The 24,938-nt window shown below is 43.1% G+C and overlaps 1 long non-coding RNA gene across 1 annotated transcript; it reads left to right on the top strand.

Annotated features, from left to right (window-relative positions):
• The first annotated feature begins 6,055 nt into the window (after positions 1–6,055).
• On the top strand, positions 6,056–24,627 carry LOC122937709. The gene is made up of 3 exons (XR_006389902.1): positions 6,056–6,075; positions 7,143–7,225; positions 24,506–24,627. It is a non-coding gene; the product is annotated as an uncharacterized LOC122937709 (long non-coding RNA).
• Positions 24,628–24,938: the final 311 nt, after the last annotated feature.

Consider the following 24,938-nt stretch of genomic DNA (forward strand, 5'->3'; position numbering starts at 1 on the left):
GAAGAGCAGCGATGTCTGTGACCGGCCGGGAGCTCCTCCTACTGGTAAGTGACAGGTCTGTGCTATAAGCAATGCGCCGCACAGACCTTTCACTTACCAGTAGGAGGAGCTCCCGACCGGTCACAGACATCGCAGCTCTTCAGGTAAGTATGAAGCTTCTACAAATTGCTAAGCTACCATGGCAACCGGGACTGCAGTAGCGTCCCGGTTGCCATGGTTACCGATCGGAGCCCCAGCGATTACACTGGGACTCCGATCGGTACTCACCACTGCCACCAATGATAGGGGGGCGATTTTAATTAGGAGGGGGAGGGAGGGGAGAGGGCCCACTGGCCACCAACGAGTTATCTACCGCGGAGGGAGGGGGGGCCCACTGGACACCAATGAGTTATCTATAGCGGACGGAGGGGGGGCCCACTGGACACCAATTAGTTAACTACAGGGGAGGGAGGGGGGGCCCACTGGACACCAACGAGTTAACTACAGGGGAGGGAGGGGGGGCCCACTGGACACCAACGAGTTTACTACAGGGGAGGGAGGGGGGGGGGCGGCCGCACAGGGGAGGGAGGGGGGGGGGGGGCGGCCGCACTGGCCACCAATGAGTTAAAAACAGGGGGGGGGTCTGCCCCCTGCTGCCTGGCAGCACCTGCCAGGCAGCAGGGGGCAGTCATGTACACAGTTTTTCAGTATATTCTAACCTGAAGCGTCCCCATCACCATGGGAACGCCTCTGTGTTAGAATATACTGTCGGATCTGATTTTCACGATGTAGCTCATATCCGACAGTATATTCTAACATAGAGGCGTTCCCATGGTGATGGGGACGCTTCAAGTTAAAATATACCATCGGATTGGAGAAAACTCCAATCCGATGGTATAAAAGAACTCCAGACTTTACATTGAAAGTCAATGGGGACGGATCCGTTTGAAATGGCACCATATTGTGTCAACTTCAAACGGATCCGTCCCTATTGACTTGCATTGTAATTCAGGACGGATCCGTTTGGCTCCGCACGGCCAGGCGGACACCAAAACGACTTTTTTTTCATGTCCGTGGATCCTCCAAAAATCAAGGAAGACCCACGGACGAAAAAACGGTCACGGATCCACGGACCCCGTTTTTTCGGACCGTGAAAAAAAACTGTCGTGTGCATGAGGCCTAAGGTGTTGAATTTGGCTGTCTGTCCATGTACTGACCTGTGCCCTGTCTCAACAAGGACATTTCAGGAATGTCCTTGAATAGTTACATGTGGGATCCAATAGTTACTGTAGCTGTAACAGCTACCTTCTTATTTGTTACATTTACAGTAACTATCACTTATAAGAAGAGCCAGTGCCCCAACCCAAATTATGTGCACATTCTACAGAGGTGCTACTGAGAGCCTTCTAACAAGTGGTATTACCGTGTCGTATGGGGCCTGTACCGCGTCTTGTCGTGAGACCCTTCAGCGCATTGTAAGAGCAACTGAGAAGATTATTTGTATCTCGTTGCCATCTCTGCATGAAATATAAAATATACGCCTTACTCATAGGGCATTGGCATAGCCGGAGACCCGGTTCACCCATTATATTACTTCCTTTACTTGTTGCCATCAGGGAGGAGACTAAGGAGTCTTAGAACTGGCAGATTTATGGATAGCTCTGTCCACCAGGCTGTAAGAATGTTACATTCTTTATCTGTTTTGCCCTCTTTTAAACCAACTTTGAATCAGGATATTTTACATATATTTATGCTGGATTTTTTTTTTTTTTTTTTTTTTTTTTTTAGGGGATTGCATTATTATATTATTAATTATTGGTGAATCATTTTTAATGTATTTATATGTTGTGTCTTTGTAAGGGTGAGTTTACATCACCGTTATGGATTCATGGTTATATAGTTAATATGATTGAAAAAAGACATACGTCCCTCAACTTCAACCAAGGGATAGGTGAGGACGCGAATCCCAGAAGGAAGTGAGACTCAGATTTCTACACGTTTTCATCAGCATTAATGTTGTTTACTTTTAAGTATTTGTCTAAACCCTTTTTTAAACTGTCCACTGTTCCTGCTGTGACCACGTCCTGAGGAAGTCTATTCCACAGATTCACAGTTCTTACAGTAAAGAAGCTTTGACGCTTTGAGCTGTGCGGTCTCTTTTATGAAATCCAGTTGAGGGGGGGGAGGGGTACCTGCACAGACTGAAAATGGCAGCACTGATTGGATAGCGAGTCTGTGCAGGTACACCCTGTGAAGGTCACGTAAACTACACACAGGGGGGAGGATAGTGACCACTGCGCTCCACCCTCACCCCTGGCCCTGCCTACTTGCCTCGCAAGTCCTAATGACAGGGGACAACTAGACGGCAGTCCCTAACTTAGGATATGTGCTGGGAAGACAGACAAGAGAAAATAACGGAATGTGAACAGACCGGGTCAGAGCCAAGAGAGCTACGCAGTACTAAGGAATGAGCAGAGAATAGACAGGAAAAGCCGAGGTCAAATACCAGGAGAGAAACGAAGTACAACAGGAGTCCGCAAAGAATCGTCAGGTGGAAGCCGGGGTCAGGATACCAGGAGAGATGCGCAGTACAGGAGGAGCAGGTAGTAGTCAGTAGTCCAACAGAATGCCAAGAACCTAAATTAACAGGCAACCTGTGGCCAGCAGGCTGCATGTATTTATAGTGGGGAGTGAGGGTCATGTGACGTGGCCAGTGTCACATGACCGACAGACCGACCAGTCGATCACCGAGTGATCACCTCGGCGCTCAAGGCAGACCTAGGAGCAGGGAGCCTCCCAGCTAGCAAAGCCGCCCTGGGAACGAGGTCAAACACAGATCCTCGCTCCCAAAGCTAAGCAGCAGGTCTGCGGCTGATGGAAGACCGAGTGCGCCTTCGGCACCCCGTTACACCCCCCCCCCCAACTGGTTACCTCCACTCTGTACCCTTACTGCAGACTGCTAGCAATTCATTCATAAATTCTAGTAGAAATAATAAAGGAATGGCACAACATACAGCCATAAGAATAGATGCTCCAGAATTTCTATTACATGGGGAATGCATGGAGATATTAAAACAGGCCTGTCAGGAGCGGTGACAGGTGCTCTTTAAACCTGCACTGATAGATCTGCATCCTCTTATATTGTTGATCTGGCTGAAGTCGGCGCGTGTAAAAGGTCCCTAAGTAAATGGAAAAAAATCATCATCTACAATTTTCATACTAGTAAGTTTTTACTCTGCTCCTCTGTGATATTTATATAATAAATCTCAGCGGACGTTCTCTCTTGTATCTATAGGCTTGTTTTTATTCCATCAGTTCAAAGGATAATAGTATGAGGACGCGTTGCGGCCCATATACCCTTCATCAGCTCAATGTATAATACATTCTTACACACTTTTATAACAAGGCTAATTAAACACGTGGAGTGACGTCAGACGCCCCAGGCGGTGCTTAAACACATATCAATCAAATAATGACGTGTATACAAACAATAATTAGTTCAATTAAATAGTATAACATAATATTAAAGTTGACGATACCACTCAGGAGACCAGTCATCTGAGGTTTCCAGTCTGCAAAAAGAAATATTCATTTAGTTACATGCAGTAACGAGTACCACTATAATAGATGAACAAGCTCATAATCTCTGTTCAACCCATTGGACGTTCTGGAAGCTTTTCCTTCTCGTGCGGACTGAGTCCTAAGTAGTGCGGACTGCTTTCTACTTTGACTTCTGAGATAGTTGACATTTTCATCCTATCTTGTGATACTGTTATTAATCTGCTTGTGTTGATGAGTAGACTCAGGATGCAGACTTACGTCACTGCATATAAATCATGGGTAATTAAGGCTAAGTGTATCCAAAGCCAAGAAGAGTATTTAAATGCTGTGATTCAGCAATGATAATGACATATTCACTCCAGGCAGGAGGAAGCAACAGGCACATTCAAAGAAAATCCAAGATCATATGCTGTAAGACGTTACATTTCTCCTGCAAATGAAAAACACAAGCTTTTAACTTCAGCTGTGATTCTTGCTTATTAAATGTAATGGCTCTCGGTTGAGTTACAACAGGCCCGCTGTCCTATTATACACAGAGTACACTGAGGTTATCTGCCTATTACATCATTACATAAAAGAGCTTAGGGCATTTTTGTAGAACAAAGACCATTATAATTTCATAATTTCATATTGAGGATAGGTCTAGCCTTCCTGCTGCCTGAGGTGAAAACTGAACCCCCCCCCCCCATGCCAATTTCTTAACCAAACCCCTTTGCCACAATGAAACCGCTTATTGCCCATGTCCCTTCCGCTGCCCCCCTCTTGCCTCTACCTGGTGCTGCCTGAGGCGATCGCCCGCACTTGGCCTCATTGGTGCTGCAACCCTGACTGCGGTATGTCTGTACAGTAAAATTTAAAGGCTATTTTCACCTACACAATCATTTTTCGCATTGCTGCAATACCTCTGAGGCTACTTTCACACTCGCGTTTTGGTTTCCGTTTGTGAGATCCGTTCAGGGCTCTCACAAGCGGTCCAAAACAGATCAGTTTTGCCCTAATGCATTCTCAATGGAAAAGGGTCCGCTCAGAATGCATCAGTTTGCCTCCGATCAGTCTCCATTCCGCTCTGGAGACGGACATCAAAATGCTGTCTGCAGCGTTTTTCTGTCTATCCTGGGATGCGGAGCGAGACAGATCTGCCCTGATTATTTATTTACAATTGGTCACTAGGACCATAGATGTCCCTGATTGACACGTGTTACTAAGTCTAAAATTTAACATTTATTACTTGTCCTTAAATTGTTTCGAACACTACAATTAAAATAATCAGCTATGCTTGCTAGATACATTCATCAATGGTGCCAGTGACTCTGTTTACTGAGTGATCCCACTAGAGGGCGCTTGTAACTAATAGCTGTTTGAGGCTCTCCTGCCTATTATTACGGTGCCCCAGTGCTATGTTACTGCGCTCTGTTATTAGCACAGTGCGCTATTTCAAACAGCAGTCGCCCTCAAGAGGTACACTTTCTCTCTTTATATTATCATCAGATCATTTCCTAGCCATGCATACACTGGCTGAAACACGCTATCTGCCCCCCGACATGTTTCGCCAAACACTTGGCGTCTTCAGGGGTTTGGGCAGTGAAGTGTGTGTTGGGGGCGGATCCCGGTTTATAAAACCTCCCTATGGGCGTGGCGGTTCTGTTATCCAATGCGTGTCTCTCTTTCTCTTAGTCAGACCGCTCAACCACTCTTAATGTGTCTACCACTTATCGTTCCTTGATGTCTCCTCCTAGTGTCTCCCCAGCCAATGACCGTTCTCCTGCGCCAACTAGGTTGCGCTAATCCTTGGTCTAAATTGCCGATCCTTTTGACCAAATGCGCATGTCTGGGCACTTGGTCGCTGGCTGATGTCAGTTCCACCTATATGCGCTCTTCCATTCTAGATGACGTCTAAACTATGCGCCGTCACCCATTGCGCATGTCATCTGACTTAGTCTCAGTTCCGTCCGGTCATAGATCGTAGTGCGGCTGCTCAGGGTGATTGTGCAGACACGTCAGATTTGTGAAGTACTTGTGTTTATTCTCCCCTGTACATTTCAGGTCCTAAACGCCTGTACAGATATCTCATTAAGTTCTAATCCTTTGACCTTATTTTAACTACTAATAATGATGCATCTCAATGTGCACTCCCCTCTCTTTCATTACATGCATATCCCTATCTATAAATTGATATTTTTTAATGTTTATTTTTTATTTTTTTATTTTTAATATTTTTTATTATTTTTTAATATTTTTTAATATTTTTATTACCCCTACATACAGTCTATGCTGAGACCCATTGGGTGTACTTCTTTTCTCCCTTCATCATCTGATACTACATACTCCCCTGTTCTTAATTTCTTCTATGGGGCTTATCTGATGTGCACTCTAATGTTATATCAGTATCATATCTATACCTGATTGAGCCCCTCTATCTGCAATTTATTTATTATTGGACACTAACTGCCCTATATCAATGTCTTTTTTGTCTTTTGTATTTTATAGGTTCTAATAGGATGTCACACATCCCAGGATTTTCTAGACTCTCACCACGTAAGTATTTATTAGTGCATGACTGTGCAATTGGGCACGTGCTCATTTCTAAATCTTTTTAAATATGCTTTTTAATGTGTTTTATTTTGTTTTTTATTATTATCCATTGAATTATTATATATTCTATATTTTGTGATTCATTACTGGCATTATTTGTGTCTACTTATTCTATCTTTTTAAATTAATACACTCTTTGATCATATTTGTTTACTTATTTTCACAGCTCTTAGTCATAGTGAATAGCAGATCTTGAGTTATTTTGATCTGGTATTGTTATGTCCATTATAATGTAGGGATTTTTATTTTTATCATACTTTTAGATTAAGGTTTATTAGTTATTATTTCCTTTACTCATTATATTTTATTTTATTATTATTTTTATTTTTCTTATTTTTATATATATAAATCTTATTTTTTTTAATTTTTTTTATATAGATCTTATTTTTTTATATAAATACGGATATATTTAGAGGGATCTTATATGAGATATGTTGTTCTGTATCATCTACTCTCTATTTTTTGTACTCACATATATCTGCTTGGTGGTACATCATATCTATCAGAATCATATCCAGTATTCTGATCATTTTCTTGGTTTCCCAGGAGTCATCTTATCCGTCCCATATTATGCAAATCATAAAGTTCTATACATTTCTTTGTTTACATTATAAAATTGTTTTTTAGGAATCTTTCTCATAGGAATGAGGCATAGGTAAATCCCTCATTCAGGCCATATGGGGCCAGACTACCTAGCCGATATATCCATTTGGTTTCCACTTGTTGTAATCTCTGGTCTAGGTTGCCCATTCTTGGGCCTAGTTTAAGTTTTTGTATTCCCCATACTTTCAAATTCTGAACATTGCCATTATGTATATAGTGCATATGTCTTGAGAGGGGTGTATCGCCAGTAGTATTGATCATGCTAAGATGTTTTGAGATGCGTCTTCTCAATTCTTGCATGGTTTTACCCACATAAATCTTCGGACAGTCACATTGAATGGCGTAGACTACTCCCATTGATTTACAATTGATATATTCTTTGATCTTATATTTTTTATTGTCACTAGGGTTTGTAAATTCCTTCCTTGGTGACATCAGCCTGCAGAAGCTACAGTCCCCACATGGATAAGACCCAACCGTTCTAAGCCAGGTGGGTTTTGTTTGTATTTTGTCCTGAATAAAGTGACTGTGCACTAGTTTTTCTTTTATATTCTGCCCTCTTCTATACGTAATGGCTGGTCTAGGGGTGATGATCTCCCTCAACTCTGCCCTGACACACAATGTAAGTCAATGGGGACGGATCCGTTTTCACTGACACAATATGGCACAATAGAAAACAGATCCGTCCCCCATTGACCTTAACCACCTCAGCCCCCCTAGCTTAAACCCCCTTCATGACCAGAGCACTTTTTACACTTCGGCACTACACTATTTTCACCGTTTATTGCTCGGCCATGCAACTTACCACCCAAATGAATTTTACCTCCTTTTCTACTCACTAATAGAGCTTTCATTTGGTGGTATTTTATTGCTGCTGACATTTAAACTTTTTTTGTTATTAATCAAAATTTACTGGTTTTTTTTTTTTTAAATGAAATTTTTCACTTTCAGTTGTAATTTTTTTTTTAAAACTACTTTTCTATATAAATGTTTCTCAAAATGTATTGTTCTACATGTCTTTGATAAAAAAAATGGTTTGGGTTAAAAAAAATGGTTTGGGTAAAAGTTATAGCGTTTACAAACTATGGTACAAAAATGTGAATTTCTGCATTTTGAAGCAGCTCTGACTTTCTGAGCACCTGTCATGTTTCCTGAGGCTCTCCAATGCCCAGACAGTAGAAAAACCCCACAAATGAGCCCATTTCGGAAAGTAGACACTTTATTTTTTGTCACAAGTTAGCGGAAAATTATGATTTTTTTTTTTCCCTTACAAAGTCTCATATTCCACTAACTTGTGACAAAAAATAAAAACTTCCATGAACTCACTATGCCCATCACAAAATACCTTGGGGTGTCTTCTTTCCAAAATGGGGTCACTTGTGGTGTAGTTATACTGCCCTGGCATTTTAGGGGCCCTAATGCGTGAGAAGTAGTTTGAAATCAAAATGTGTAAAAAATGCCCTGTGAAATCCTAAAGATACTCTTTGGAATGTGGGCCCCTTTGCCCACCTAGGCTGCAAAAAAGTGTCACACATGTGGTATCTCCGTACTCAGGAGAAGTTGGGCAATGTGTTTTGGGGAGTCATTTTACATATACCCATGCTGGGTGAGATAAATATCTCTGTCAAATGACAACTTTGTATAAAAAAATGGGAAAAGTTGTCTTTTAGAGAGATATTTCTACCGCTGGCAGGCTGTAGATCCACTCGCTTACCTGCAGTTCCTGTGAACGCGCGCGCCTGTGTGCGCGCGTTCACAGGAAATCTCGCGTCTCGCGAGATGACACGCCGATGCGTGACTGTGCCTGAGTGAGCTGCCTCCGGAACGCGATCCTACGTTAGGCGGTCCGGAGGCGGTTAATGATGTTCAAGACGGATCTGTTTTGGCTATGTTAAAGATAATACAAACGGATACGTTCTGAACAGATAAAGACGGTTGTATTATCTGAACGGATGCGTTTGTGCAGATCCATGACGGATCCGCACCAAACGCGAGTGTGAAAGTAGCCTGAAATACAAGGTAGAGCCACTCTGCAAATAATCTGGATTAAAAATGATCCATTGTCTTGTTTACAGCGCCAATGTTCTTCTATATGTCTCCATGGTTACAGACTACAAACACTTTGTAGTCTGACACTGCAGCAATCTTACTCCCTCCCACATGTCCCACTCACAGACAGTATGTAAGTTAGCAACAAGGATGGGGGGGGGGGGGGGTTGTAGTCTGTAACTTTGGAAATATATAAGTCTGCAAGGGAACTGTAGACACAAAACGAGAAGATATTTTTAATGAGGACTATTTGCAAAGCTGCTTATTTTTTTTCCATTTAGAAGGGAATGGAGGAACAGAAAAAATGCCTGTGCAGGTAGACACAGCATCAAAACTTTGTTACATGGAGTTGATAATATTGCTTCTCCAGAATGTCGCTCTTTATGCTACACGCGGCTCTGTCACCATGATCAACCCTATTAAACCAGGCATATAACCTGGTAGGGTAGATCTAGCTGAGTAAAACAATACCTTTCTTTTTTTGGGGACAAGCGATGGCATTAGAAATCACTTCTCCCCATAATGTGGAGGGGATCCCTGTATGGAAATGCATCAGTCTCCTTTACTGATGAGCAGAAGATTGTCAGTAGAGACGAGCAAAGTTCTTAAAAATTCGATTTGGCTGCTTCGCGGAATTTTACAACAAATGTGCTTTCTGACTAATGACTTTGTCACGAAGTGCATTTTTTTTAAAGTAGCGGACGCAATGATAGGCAACAGCAATTGTGCCCCCCCCCCATCATTGACCCCCTCAGTTCATCGCTGATTGCAGCATCTGAGATGAATATTAAGGCATTTCAGGGGTTAATCATTAAAAAAAAAAGAAATAAATTGTACAGTCGTGGCCAAAAGTTTTGAGAATGACACAAATATTAGTTTTCACAAAATTTGCTGCCAAACTGCTTTTAGATCTTTGTTTCAGTTGTTTCTGTGATGTAGTGAAATATAATTACACGCACTTCATACGTTTCAAAGGCTTTTATCGACAATTACATGACATTTGTGCAAAGAGTCAGTATTTGCAGTGTTGGCCCTTCTTTTTCAGGACCTCTGCAATTCGACTGGGCATACGCTCAATCAACTTCTGGGCCAATTCCTGATTGATAGCAACCTATTCTTTCATAATCACTTCTTGGAGTTTGTCAGAATTTGTGGGTTTTTGTTTGTCCACCCGCCTCTTGAGGATTGACCACAAGTTCTCAATGGGATTAAGATCTGGGGAGTTTCCAGGCCTTGGACCCAAAATGTCAACGTTTTGGTCCCCGAGCCACTTAGTTATCACTTTTGCCTTATGGCACGGTGCTCCATCGTGCTGAAAAATGCATTGTTCTTCACCAAACTGTTGTTGGATTGTTGGAAGAAGTTGCTGTTGGAGGGTTTTTTGGTACCATTCTTTATTAATGGCTGTGTTTTTAGGCAAAATTGTGAGTGAGCCCACTCCCTTGGATGAGAAGCAACCCCACACATGAATGGTCTCAGGATGCTTTACTGTTGGCATGACACAGGACTGATTGTAGCGCTCACCTTTTCTTCTCCGGACAAGCCTTTTTCCTGATGCCCCAAACAATCGGAAAGAGGCTTCATCGGAGAATATGACTTTTCCCCAGTCCTCAGCAGTCCATTAACCATATTTTCTGCAGAAGATCAATCTGTCCCTGATGTTTTTTTTGGAGAGAAGTGGCTTCTTTGCTGCCCTTCTTGACACCAGCCCATCTTCCAAAAGTCTTCGCCTCACTGTGCATGCAGATGCGCTCACACCTGCCTGCTGCCATTCCTGAGCAAGCTCTGCACTGGTGGCACTCCGATCCCGCAGCTGAATCCTCTTTAGGAGACGATCCTGGCACTTGCTGGACTTTCTTGGATGCCCTGAAGCCTTCTTAACAAGAATTGAACCTCTTTTCTTGAAGTTCTTGATGATCCTATAAATTGTTGATTGAGGTGTAATCTTAGTAGCCACAATATCCTTGCCTGTGAAGCCATTTTTATGCAATGCAATGATGGCTGCACGCATTTCTTTGCAGGTCACCATGGTTAACAATGGAAGAACAATGATTTCAAGCATCACTCTCCTTTTAACAGGTCAAGTCTGCCATTTTAACCCAATCAGCCTGACATAATGATCTCCAGCCTTGTGCTCGTCAACATTCTCACCTGAGTTAACAAGACGATTACTGAAATGATCTCAGCAGGTCCTTTAATTACAGCAATGAAATGCAGTGGAAAGGTTTGTAGTGTCCCACTAGGTAAATGTGGGCACTACACAAGGGTCAATTGGGCCACGTTGTTCCCCACCTTTTGTGGAACAGGGTCATTGTATTTTATATGATGGTTTTTATGTGTTTTTCCTGTTATCTGTGTATCAGGCCTGTTAGGGTGTAGTTCCTCCTCCTAGACAGTAGAGGGAGCTAGGGAACTCCTAGTATATATAGTCAGGTCCTGTTCAGGGAGGTGTGCAGAGTCAGAAATCAGTGTGGACTTTAGCTAGGCAGAAGCTGAAGAGCTTCTGACATGCAGCTAGATAGCCCAGGCTCCTAGCTTGCCACCAGGGGAAGAGTTTGCCTCCTGAGAAACCAAGTTCCCTTAAAGGAGCAGTGCAGAGCCAAGTTTATTTTCCAGCCGAATATAAAGCTGAAGGGCAGAAGGATATTTCTACAGCAAGGAGACATATACCAGAGGGAGGTTTCCCTACCCAAGGATAAAGCCAGCAATTGGGCATACAGGCCTTGGAGTAAGCCAGACAGGATCTGAGGAAAAGTGCAGCCTGATCTGTAAGTGTTTATGCCCTCTGAGTATCTCGCAAAGACTTTGCCTGCCGTTTTGTATGAAGCCTGCCTGTATTCAACCTTTTTACATGTGGAACTAACCAAAGACTGTAAATAGTTGAACTGTTTCAGTAAAAGGAAGTTCTGGTTCACTGCAACTTGTGTTCCTCAATTATTCCTACAATAAATCGGTGTGCCACCATTACCGGCACTGGCGTCACGAACTTAAAAGGGATCTTGCCACCGTCACATTAAAAACCTGCAACACCCAGGGCACCTCACCTATCATCCGGCCTGGTCCCTATACATAGAGAGTGCCCCAGAGGACCCCTGTGCCAGTCTCTCCATCACTGCTGTACGCCTGCCCAGGGTATATATAAAAACTGTGAGTACCAAAAAACACCCTCGGTTAGTAACTACCCCTGTGACCTCACCATTCGCCTCACCCTGCAGGGCTGCGTACTGCAGTTTTTGGGGGATTAAGTTAATTTTCATGGCGAAGAAGGACTATGCAATTCATCTGATCAATTCTGGAGTATATGCAAATTGCTATTATAAAAACTTAAAGGGTTTTTTACCACCTGATTTTGACCTAATTAGCTCTCAGACACTAGCGATCTGCTAGTGTCGGATCTACCTAACAATGCTATTTTCAGACCTTTGTGTGGATCCGTTTCACTAAAAAACGAACTTTTATTCATATGCTAATGAGCCTCTAGGTGCTATGGGGGCGTCTTTTCAGCACCTAGAGGCTCGGTCTACTCACACTGTATGCCGCCCCGCTCGTCCGTCAAGCCCGCCCATCTCCTCTAGAATGCCATCCTCCATCTCAGCCAGCGGACGAATCCTCGCGCCTGCGCCGTGTGCGTCTGTATTCGGCACAGACGCAGTGACTGTCTGAATGCTCCCTGCGCCGGCATCTCCACTGCGCCTGCGCCATCTGTTCCTCGGAGCACTCTGACATAATCGGCGCAGGCGCAGTGGAGATGTCTGTGTAGGGAGCGGTCAGACATTCACTGCGCCGAATACACACGCGCACGGCGCAGGCGCAAGAATTCGTCCACTGGCTGAGATGCTAGTGTCTGAGAGCTAATTAGGTCAAAATCAGGTGGTAGAAACCCTTTAAGCAGCAACTTTTCCAATTTTCTATATTTATGCCACTCTCAAAACTTTTGGCCACGACTGTACTTAGCTTCGTCTTGCTTGAAGATCCAGCACAAAATCTTGCATGATGATGTCATCACACTGGCTGGTGTGATGATGTTATCGCATGAGATTGTGTGTGGGATCTTCAAGCAAGATGGCCGCGGTGGCCTCTTCGCACTCAAATACAGTGGGATGCGAAAGTTTGGGCAACCTTGTTAATCGTCATGATTTTCCTGTATAAATCGTTGGTTGTTACGATAAAAAATGTCATTTAAATATATCATATAGGAGACACACACAGTGATATTTGAGAAGTGAAATGAAGTTTATTGGATTTATAGAAAGTGTGCTATAATTGTTTAAACACAATTAGGCAGGTGCATAAATTTGGGCACCACAAAAAAGAAATGAAATCAATATTTAGTAGATCCTCCTTTTGCAGAAATTACAGCCTCTAAACGCTTCCTGTGGGTTCCAATGAGAGTCTGGATTCTGGTTGAAGGTATTTTGGACCATTTCTCTTTACAAAACATCTTTAGTTCATTCAGGTTTGATGGCTTCCGAGCATGGACAGCTCTCTTTAAGTCACACCACAGATTTTCAATTATATTCAGGTCTGGGGACTGAGATGAACGTTGTACTTGTTCCTCTGCATAAATGCCTTAGTGGATTTTGAGCAGTGTTTAGGGTCGTTGTCTTGTTGAAAGATCCAGCCTCGGCGCAGCTTCAGCTTTGTCACTGATTCCTGGACATTGGTCTCCAGAATCTGCTGATACTGAGTGGAATCCATGCGTCCCTCAACTTTGACAAGATTCTGAGTCCCTGCACTGGGCGCACAGCCCCACAGCATGATGGAACCACCACCATATTTTACTGTAGGTAGCAGGTGTTTTTCTTGGAATGCTGTGTTCATTTTTCTCCATGCATAACGCCCCTTGTTATGGCCAAATAACTAAATTTTAGTTTCATCAGTCCACAGCACCTTATTCCAAAATGAAGCTGGCTTGTCCAAATGTGCTTTAGCCCACCTCAAGCGACACTTTTTGTGCTGTGGGCGGAGAAAAGGCTTCCTCTGCATCACTCTCGCATACAGCATCTCCTTGTGTAAAGTGCGCCGAATGGTTGAACGATGCACAGTGACTCCATCTGCAGCAAGATGATGTTGTAGGTCTTTGGTGCTGGTCTGTGGGTTGACTCTGACTGTTCTCACCATTCGTCGCTTCTGTCTATCTGAGATTTTTCTTGGTCTGCCACTTCGAGCCTTCACTTGAACTGAGCCTGTGGTCTTCCATTTCCTCAATATGTTCCTAACTGTGGAAACAGACAGCGGAAATCTCTGAGACAGCTTTCTGTATCCTTCCCCTAAACCATGATGGTGAACAATCTTTGACTTCAGGTCATTTGAGAGTTGTTTTGAGACCCCCATGTTGCTACTCTTCAGAGAAAATTAAAAGAGGAGGGAAACTTACAATTGACCCCCTTAAATACTCTTTCTCATAATTGGATTCACCTGTGTATGTAGGTCAGGGGTCACTGAGCTTACCAAGCCAATTTGAGTTCCAATAATTAGTTCTAAAGGTTTTGGAATCAATAAAATGACAACAGTGCCCAAATGTATGCACCTGCCTAATGTTGTTTAAACAATTATAGCACACTTTCTGTAAATCCAATAAACTTCATTTCACTTCTCAAATATCACTGTGTGTGTCTCCTATATGATAGATTTAACTGACATTTTTTATCGTAACAACCAACGATTTATACAGGAAAATCATGACGATTAACTAGGTTGCCCAAACTTTCGCATCCCACTGTAGATGAGGTCAGTATGATTATTTTTACTGCCATTTCAGGGAAAATTTATTCATTACCGTAAGTCATGAGGGAATTCAGCTTTGCGGCAAATCAAATTTTCCCTGAAATTCGGATGAAAGTCTACTTTGGATACTTCGATTCGCTCAACACTCAACATTAATTGTTGGGAAGGAATGATAACTTCCCAACAATCGCTTTCTACATCAGGCCATATAAAGGGGCTTTTTGGTGTCCGCACAAATTACGCAATAAATGGCTTGCGCTCGTTCACTGGGCAATTGGCAGCACCTCTACACAGGCAGATTATCGTTCATATGAACACCCGTTCGGGATAATTTGTCCAAACATCGGGCAGTGTAAAGCCTCATTCATACGTCCGCGTCCGTGCTCAAATACGTGAGAAGGTGATCAGTGATGCATCCGTGAAGCTGTCCGTGAAGGATCTGTGTGTGGTCCGTGTGTCCGTTTTTTGCTGTCCGTGTGTCATCTGTGTTTCACAGACCCTGCACAGCTGAAAAATTATTTTCAAAGCATCTCTTCCTAATGATCCGTGACTATAACGGTTGTGATGGATCCGTGAACACAGACAAAATAGAGCATGCATCCGTGCTGAAAACACGGACCCATGGACCGCGCTACAACACTGATGTCTGAATACATACATTAAAATGAATGGGGACATGTGCTGTCCATGGAGACGTGTGACGTGTGTCTGACTTGTGAATGAGGCTTAAAGGGCCCTTTAGTATAAGTAGTGCATCTAGCAATGTAATCACAACTGTCAGCAATACAATATTTACTGTTCTACTGCAGGAGAAATCCAAAAGGGACCTCTGTTGCTTTGTTTTCAGGATCGTGGCGGTCCCAAAGGTCAGATCCCCACTGATGACAATGTTAGAGCGTTTCCTAGTCAAGGAAAGTCATCTTGCTCTTATGAATGACTTTTTCTGTTGGAATAAAACAGCTCGTAAAAGCGAAGCTGATTTGCAGATTAGAGCTTGATAACATTGCTCCTTTGTGTATACAAGAGGCGCTTAGAGAGACTGATACAGCGTGAAACTGAATTCAGGGCGATTAAGGTCACTGAAAAGTCGAATGAAGTTGATGACACTGCCTCAATGGGAGATCTTAGTAATAATCACCTGTTCTCTTCCATATCATGTTCAGTACATTCCCCCAGACCATGCAGCGCGTGGCTATGAAGGATATATCTAACATATGGTCTGACCCCGTCAGCCCAGCTAGAAAGGGACAAAGACAGCGGGCAATGTCATAGTCTCAAAAAGGACCCTGGGAACATTGGCGAGGTTCATGAAGCCAGGCCTGTATCCATGAGGGTTCATTCAACATCAGTGTCGAGAGCCTCTGATTTCCATTTTTCCTAAATTTCAGCCCACGAGAACCTTCTCAACGGGCAAAGGTTCTTTGCAGGGATCAGCGTGCATTTTTGCTAAACAAAATATTAGATACCTTGAGAAAGCAAGGCTTTTAAAAAGTCATTTGAGACTGCATATTTTGGAGCAGAACATTTTAGAAAAAGTTGACAAACGTCCTTTAAATTTGTAGAAACTGAGTGTTGGTATTAGAATTTTTGGCATTGAGGCACATGTACACCAGTATGTTATTATGTTATTATACTGTAGAGCACTCTGTATTGTTTAAAGGGAGTCTTTCACCTATACTGACCCCTTGAACGCCGCCCCTGGTCACCTTCAGAGCTAATTTGCATATGGAATAAAAGTGTTTTTTACTGTTCACTTAATGATCAGTTATTTCCTTCTGGAAAAAAGTACTTTTAATCCCTATGCAAATGAGCAGTTAAGTGCACTGAGGGCTGGTCCAAGCCACAATGTGCTCCCTTACTCCCCTGCGCCTTATGACAACCCCTGCCTCTCCTTGATTGACAGTATCAGGTTTCTGTATAGTCATTTCGCCTTGAACTTGCCAAACATGAAGGAGAGGGGAGGCCTGGCAGAGGAAGCAGGAGGAGCCCGGGTGCACAGAGTGATTTGGGTCCTCCCTCGGTGCACTGAAAGGGGTTGTCCCATGAAAAATATTCTACAGTTTTCAAACCAGCACCAGGATCTGAATTATTTTGTAATTGCATGGAATTCAAAATCTAGCATAGCCACTGAGGTTTTCAATAAAATAAATCTGTATAGCGCCACCTGCTGTTTAGTTTTTTCTTATTTCTTTGTCCTGCTCACTGAGAAGGCCACACATGCTCAGTTTCATCTTTCAACTGCCTCCTGAGCTGTGATAGGGAGAGCATGGACACGCCCCCTGAGCTGTGATAGGGAGAGCATGGACACGCCCCCTGAGCTGCAGCAGAAAAGACCCTCCCCTGAGCTGTCAGCTTGATATAAATCTAGCAGAGCAATGAATGGGGAGATCTCTGGATCCATGTGAGATACAGGGCTGGTTCTAGCTTTGTTAGAAAAAGGTTATCATGTACTACAGTCCTGATCAAAAGTTTAAGAAGTTTAAAAAATGTTACAAAATCATATTTAGCATGGCTGGATCTTAACAAGGTTCCAAGTAGAGCTTCAACATGCAACAAGAAGAAATGGGAGTGAGACAAAAAAAAATTAAACTGACTGTTTTTCAGCTGATCAAAATTTTAGGACCACATGCCTTTAAAAGGCCAAATCTGTGCAAAGATGTGGATTCATTGTCATTTTCTGTCAGGTAGTCACACGTTGTGATGGCAAAGGCAAAAAAACTCTCCCTTTTTGAACACAACATTTTTTTTCTTTTAAGGTATGGCTATCATTGACTGTAACTCTCATTAGTGAGAGTGTCCAATTTTGAAAGCCAGAAACAATGCACTAAGCTCAGGTGTGATCTCAAATGTTAAGAGACCACTAAGTGGCAACGACATTACTAAATTGCCCGTGGCTGAACTCTAATTGACCAGGTGTAAAACAGAGAATGTCGGCACTAAAGTGTAATGTCCAACATGTACAGAGGCACCGAGCAGCCATAACATTAAAATTTTGAAACTACTTACCTAATATTGTGCAAGGTCCGTCTGGTGCCCCAAAACAGCTCTGACCCATCAAGGCAAAATTTCCACAAGACCTTTGACGGTGTCTTGTGGTATCTGATACCAAGATGTTAGTAACAGATTCTTTAAAGGGGTTATCCGGGAATTAATATTGATGACTTATCCTCTAGATAGGTCATCAATATCAGATCAACGGGGGTCCGCCACCCAGGACCCAAGTCAATCAACTGTTAAAAGAGGCTGGGAACTCCGTGAGCACCGCTGCCTCTTCCTAGGCCAAGTGACGTCACTGTACATCGGTCATGTGGCCTAGGCGCAGCTCAGCCCCATTCAAGACAATGGGGCTGAACGTGATACCAAGAACTACCACTGTAAAATGTACAGCACTGTGCTTGGTAAGTGCCTAGAAGGCCACTGCTCTCACCAGAGCTCCAGTGAGCACGGCGGCACAGAAAGAGCTGGTCGGCAGGGGCGCCAGGACTCGGACCTCCGCTGATGTGATAATGATGACCTATCCTGAGGATAGGTTATCATTATCTATTCCTGGATAACCCCTTTAACTAGATAGATGTGCCATTCAGGTGTCTGGAATAGCTGAGTGACAACTCATCTCTAAAGGAGAATCCCACATAACTAGAAAATAGGTGAGTCGAATTTTAAGCAAGACAACACAAGGATTTATATATTTTTTGCTGATTTATCTGAGAGGATAACCTGGTTGTCGTCGCCCCTACCGGGCACATTACACGTTTTTTTTCTTTTAAGGTATGGCTATCATGAACTGAACTCTCATTAGTGAGAGTGTCCAATTTTGAAAGCCAGAAACAATGCACTAAACTCAGGTGTGAGCTCATATGTTAAGAAACCACTAGGTGGCGACAACGACATTACTAAATTGCCCGTGGCTGAACTTTAATTTACCAGGTGTAAAACAGAGAATGACGGCACTAATGTGTAATGTCCAACATGTACAGAGGCACCGAGCAGCCATAACATTAACATTTTGAAACTCCTTACCTAATATTGTGCAGGTCCGTCTGGTGCCCCAAAACAGCTCTGACCCCACCAAGGCAAGATTTCCACAAGACCTTTGACGGTGTCTTGTGGTATCAGATACCAAGATGTTAGCAACAGATTCTTTAAAGGGGTTATCTGGGAATTAATATTGCTAACTTATCCTCTAGATAGGTCATCAATATCAGATCAATGGGGGTCCGACACCCAGGACCCAAGTCAATCAGCTGTTAAAAGAGACTGGGAACTCCGTGAGCACTGCAGCCTCTTCCTAGGCCAAGTGACGTCACCGTACATCGGTCATGTGGCCTAGGCGCAGCTCAGCCCCATTCAAGACAATGGGGCGGAACGTGATACCAAGAACTACCACTATACAATGTACAGCACTGTGCTTGGTAAGTGCCTAGAAGGCCACTGCTCTCACCAGAGCTCCAGTGAGCACGGCGGCACAGAAAGAGCTGGTCGGCAGGGGCGCCAGGACTCGGACCTCCGCTGATGTGATAATGATGACCTATCCTGAGGATAGGTCATCATTATCTTTACCCAGATAACCCCGTTAAGACTATTACGCCGCTTTCACACAGTCAGTGTTTAGTCCATCAGTGGTTGTGAGCCAAAATGAGAAGTGAAGCCTCCACAGAGATAAGGTATAATGGAAAGATCTGTGTTTTTGACCCACACCTGGTTTTAGCTTACAGTCCCTGATGGAAATAATTGACTGTGTGAAAGCGGCCTTAGATTTAGATGAAGTTTCCCTTTAAAGGGGTTATCCCATGACTAATGTAAAAAATGGAAATCAGACATCATATAGTCTATGACAATCTCTTTCTAACAAAGCTAGAACCAGCCCTGTACCTGACATGGATCCAGATATCTCCCTATTTATTGCTCTGTTAGATTTATATTAAGCTGTCAGCTCAAGGGGAGTGTCTTTTCTGCTGCAGCTAAGGGGGCGTGTCCATGTTCTCCCTATCAAAACTCAGGAAGCAGATGAAGGATGAAACTGGGCATGTGCGGCCATCTCAGTGAGCAGGACAAAGAAATAAGAAAGATAACAAACAGCAGGTGGCGCTGTACAGATAAATTTTATTGAATAACTCAGCGGCTTTACTAAATTTTTAATTACATGCAATTACAAAATTATTCAGATCCAGGCGCTGTCTTGAAAACTGTCGAATATTTTTCATGGGACAACCTCTTGAAGTGGTTGCAAAATGCAGTTTAGAAAACTAAATTCTGTTGGGGGTTGTAGCCTGTCTGCATTCTGCATTTCTCTAGAGAAATATCCACATAGTGTGTGCATGTATATACTTGGCAGATAAGCAGTTCTCCATCCTATTTGCCCATACATGTAGGATAACTGGCCAGCCCCTACCATGTAGGCGCTGGCATGCTGTATGTACTGCCATTGTGACATTAGCTTGGCTTTCTTACAGCACTTCGGTGGTTGTAACCTGATATGACCCAGCAGTACTTTGTAGTATGTAGATCTTTTTTCTGATGCCAGCTGTTGATCTTGCATACTAGTTTTTCACTCCAGCAGCCTATGACTCCATGGTCCTATTAAGAGGGATTTATCAAAACTGGTGTAAATGAAAATTGGCTTAGTTGCTCATAGCAACCAATCAGATTCCACCTTTCAATTTTCAGAGCTGCTTTGGAAAATGAAATGTGGAATCTGATTGGTTGCAATTAGTTTTCCTTTACAGCAGTTTCATAAATCTTCCCCAAATACTAAAATATTTGATGGGGTGTTCCAATTATATGACGTCAACTGTTGCCAACTGTCCTGAATTTTCAGGGACTGTTCTTGATTTTCAGAGACAGTCCTGGCAAATTCAGGCTGTGGTGGGCCAAAAAACAAGTGGTCCCGGACAGAGTCGGGACGTTCCCGTTAGCAGGGTTTTTGATGCCCCTTATTTCACCAACCTAAACGTTGGCAAGTATGCAACTCTATCTACCGGAAGTCCACCTCAGGGGGAGTCTAGTAAGTAGATTCCCAACCGTGTCCCAAAGTGAAAACCAACACAGGCTAAATATGGAACAAAAAGATGTGAGGATCCATGAGCCAAGACAATCCTCCATGTCATAAATGAAGACCTCTAAGGGCAATCATTTCAATGGCAAGTAACTCAGTCTTTCTTCGAAAATGGGAAATAGGACCTCCTTGGGTCAGTGGGGGTTGTAGAGTTTCCCTGTCCCTTCCAATCATATTTTTAAGATATTTAGGATTTGACTGTCAGGTTATAATAGTGTTTTACTATAAAATATGTGATTTAAGAGTCCAGAATCATTTTCAAAGTAAGCATACCTTTATGCAAGTTTCGTGCCCTGAAACATAACCATACCTTTCTTGTGGAAATTCTGTCTTCTAATCCTGAAGAAGGCTACTTTTTTAGTTTCATGCAAATAAGGTTTTCAGTACACCGTGGGTGGTTCACTCTGTTTGTTGTGGCCTTGTTCCACCAGTAACTGCTCCCAGTACTCTGCCTTCTTGTTTGTTTGAAGGCCCCTGAGATTTCAGAGAGATGATGTAGAGGAAGTAAGGTGCATGGAACATAACAGCCTCGAACATGGTGCAAAAACAACCCCTGTTTTGCATCAAAATAAAAAGAAGCTTTTTTTAGGATTAGAGGATTTTTAATAGAAAGGTTTTGTTTTTTGGAGTACCTGGCTTATATGGCGGTAAGCTCAATTTGAAGCTGATTTTGAAGGTGACAGACACCCTTTAAAGTGGTTTTCTGAGACTCATCAGTATCTGATTGGTAGCGGTCTGATACCTAGGACCAGTGTTCCCTCTAAGCCTTGGCAGCTGCTGAGCGGGGTCAGCTCAGAGCTGGGCACAGCGCCATCGAAGGTGGGCGATAGGAAAACCTAGGATAATTGTCACATCTAAGAGCATACAGTGTAACCCCTGTGCCATCCCGTACAATACGGTGTAACCCCTGCACCATGCTATGTAATATACAGTATAATTCCTGCACCATGCCGTACAATATATAGTATAGTTAATACACCATGCTGTGTAATATATATTATAATCCATACACCATAGTGTACAGTATACAGTATAATCCCTGCCCCATGCCGTATGATATACAGTATAGTTCATATACCAGTGGGCTTATGCCTTTTGATCAAAACGTACCCTAATGCCTCTTGTACAGCATGAAGTATGGGGGGCTGTACACTTTAATATTGCACTGAGAAGCGAGTTTAATTAGCTCTAAGCATAGCATTGTGGATGTGCGATCCAGTTCTGTTTCTCCCCTTGGTATGCACCATGCTGTACAATATACAGTATAATCCATACACTATGCCGTACAATATACACAATAACCCCACAGTGTAGGTGTTATTCCGTATATTATACAGCATGGTGTATGGATTATAATGCATATTGTACAGCATGGTGCATACCAAGGGGAGAAACAGAACTGGATCGCACATCCACAATGCTATGCTTAGAGCTAATTAAACTCGCTTCTCAGTGCAATATTAAAGTGTACAGCCCCCCATACTTCATGCTGTACAAGAGGCATTAGGGTACGTTTTGATCAAAAGGCATAAGCCCACTGGTATATGAACTATACTGTATATCATACGGCATGGGGCAGGGATTATACTGTATACTGTACACTATGGTGTATGGATTATACTGTATATTGTACAGCATGGTACAGGGCTTATAATGTATACTGTAGTCATCTATAGTGCTATTCATTTTAGCACGGTAATGTATAGCTCCATCACGCTGTTGTTCTTGGCAAGATTAAATTACATGGTAGATGGGAATGCTACAGGTGATGGCACTGTAGATGAGGGTCCTTTAGGTGAGGGCATCATAGCGGAGGGCAGCACCAGGAACCAAAAGGATGAAACAAGTGTAACCTGCTGTAAATGTAACGCAGCCACAGCTGTGGACATGTTCAAGTGTATCAGCTAAACCAAATAACAAGAGTCTGTAAGAAGAAAAGCTAAGAAGTGTGAGGGGTTAATGTCTGACAACCCTGTGTGATCTGGGGTATCCCATGGTATTATATTGCTGCAGTATGTGGGGTCCAGACTCCCAGGGGGCCCCTGGACCCCGAGCCTCAGATGGATACATTCCTGCGCAGTCTATTATGCCCTTGTGAAAACCCATGAGTTCAAATAATGTCTTTGCTGAGCTTTTACCAATGCATGTGTGCTCCGGACAGCATATTACCACCCCCTGACAGTAAAACCACTCTAGCCTCTAAGATGACGCCGCTGACGTTACCTCGCCTGGCTGCTGCGTGCTCAGTCCAGTCCTCCTCTCCTCTTCCGGTCAGAAAAAGGAGGAGCCGCAGCAGTAGAGCGGTAATATGTGTAGGCGGCGCCACGCTGAGCCTCAGTCACAGGTCGTATTGAAAACGTCATCTTGAGTGTGGGCATTAGTGTGGGCATTAGTGTAGGCATTTTGCCGGCGGCAGGGTGAGCGGGTGCTGAGCGGACATGAGCGGAGGCACAATAGTTGCTGCGCGGTCGCGCACCCGCGCAGCTTAGAGGGAACACTGCCTAGGACCCCTGACAATCAGCTGTTTGAGAAGGCACTGTCGCTCCTGTAAGAACCATGGCCCTCTTGCAGCTTTCCCAGGGCCAGTGATGTCACGTTCGTTGGTCACAATGTACGGTGCCGCGTTTAGTAAGCTGAGATAAGGCCTCAGCACTTACCGGAGCACCGGTGCCTTCTCAAACAGCAGTTTGGTGAAGGTCCCTGTTGTCGGACCCCCACCGATCAGATAGAGATAACCTGTCCAGAAGATAGGTTAGGTTAAACTTATCAGTTAAAAATTCTTGGAAATCCTTTTTAAGGACTATCGCTGATACATAAAACCAGTTTTCAAAGAAACTAGTAGAAGAGTAGATATTTCTCCCTAAAGAGGTGTAACTAGGAAATCCTGGGCTCAGTTAAAAATCCATAGCAGCCCATACCCCACCTACCAGGCACAAGGAAAGACAATCATCTTATGATTTGATTTCTTTTATGGTATTTCAAAAGGTTTCAAACCCTTGTCCAGCATTACAAAACCATGACTGCTTTCTTGGGTTCTATCTAGTGATGCAGCCTAGTTGCATTGTAGTGAATAAGGCTGAGTGGCGCCTGTTTTGGGTAGTCAGGAGCCTTGTCTTTATACTTTTAAAACATTTAGAGATGGTTTGTAGAGGCCATCATACCAGGAACATATAATGATTTTTTTCACTTGAAGGTGAGAAGAGGAAGAACAAGTCCTCCTATCTGTCCCTAATTATAGACCTTACAAAACAAGTTTCATGAGTTTTCATGCTGCTTTGGTGACAGTGGCTTTAGGCAAGTTTTAGTCATATACACATTGCCCCTTGCGGGTCTTGCATAACAAGAATAGATGTCTCTTGAGTAGACACAGGTGTTTCATGCATAACAAGCAGAAGAAAGCAGAAATTTTACAGTTATATGCTCATAAATGTACCCAGGGGAACCACTCATTATTCGTTCAGCATTCAGCATTGTGGCAGTATTCCCGGGAAAACTGCTGTAAAGGGTCAGGTAAGTATCATGCATCCAAAGTTTATTCAGCTTTGGATATCTCACACCATGATAACATAGATCACATAATAAAAACCATTAAATTGTTAATAAGACATCACAACTAAATGTTGGATAATATAGGCCGTGTTGCTTTATTCGGGGTTACCAAATTCAGTCAACCAATCAATATATATATATATATATATATATATATACATATATATATATATATATATATATATGTATATATTCAATAAATAAACCACCAATAAATAATGAAACCAATAATGACTGAATATCGACCACTAAGTCCACCCAGTATTAGCTGGGAGATCATATCCCCCAAATAGGCAACACGACTAAAAAAGGGGAGGGAGGGTGGGGCACAGGTCCGGGTCTTAGAACTTCTGGTGACTAATAGCGATGTCTCTTCTATTAAACCCGCAGGCTTCCCGTCACAGCAGCTGTCATCCAATCAGCTGATGGACTTCTTTCCGCCGCTTTACAGCTGACCAATAGAACAGCTGACTCCAAGACACCTGTAGACCAGCTGGAACCGGATTTTCTCCTCCGGTAAGACCTGTAAACACAAATAAAAGGGGGAGAGACAAACAAAATAGCCCTACCATCCAAAACAATAAGACCACCAAAAGAACAAGTGATCATGTTCCCATGCGTCCCCCAAGTTGTATACGCTCTGGGGGGCCCCCCATGATGGTGCGTTGTATAATAATTTAGGGTTCCACTGCTAAATGATGAAGTTCAGTAGAGTGATGAAGAAGATGAAAACTGAAATGTCAAAATACAATCACGAAAGAAAAAGGGGGTTAGTCAGCACATCCCAATGCGCAGGTGCACGTTGCTATGGCTGAAAACACAA

The sequence above is a fragment of the Bufo gargarizans genome, chromosome 5 (genome assembly GCF_014858855.1).
Source record: "Bufo gargarizans isolate SCDJY-AF-19 chromosome 5, ASM1485885v1, whole genome shotgun sequence".
NCBI classification, from domain to species: Eukaryota; Metazoa; Chordata; class Amphibia; order Anura; family Bufonidae; genus Bufo; species Bufo gargarizans.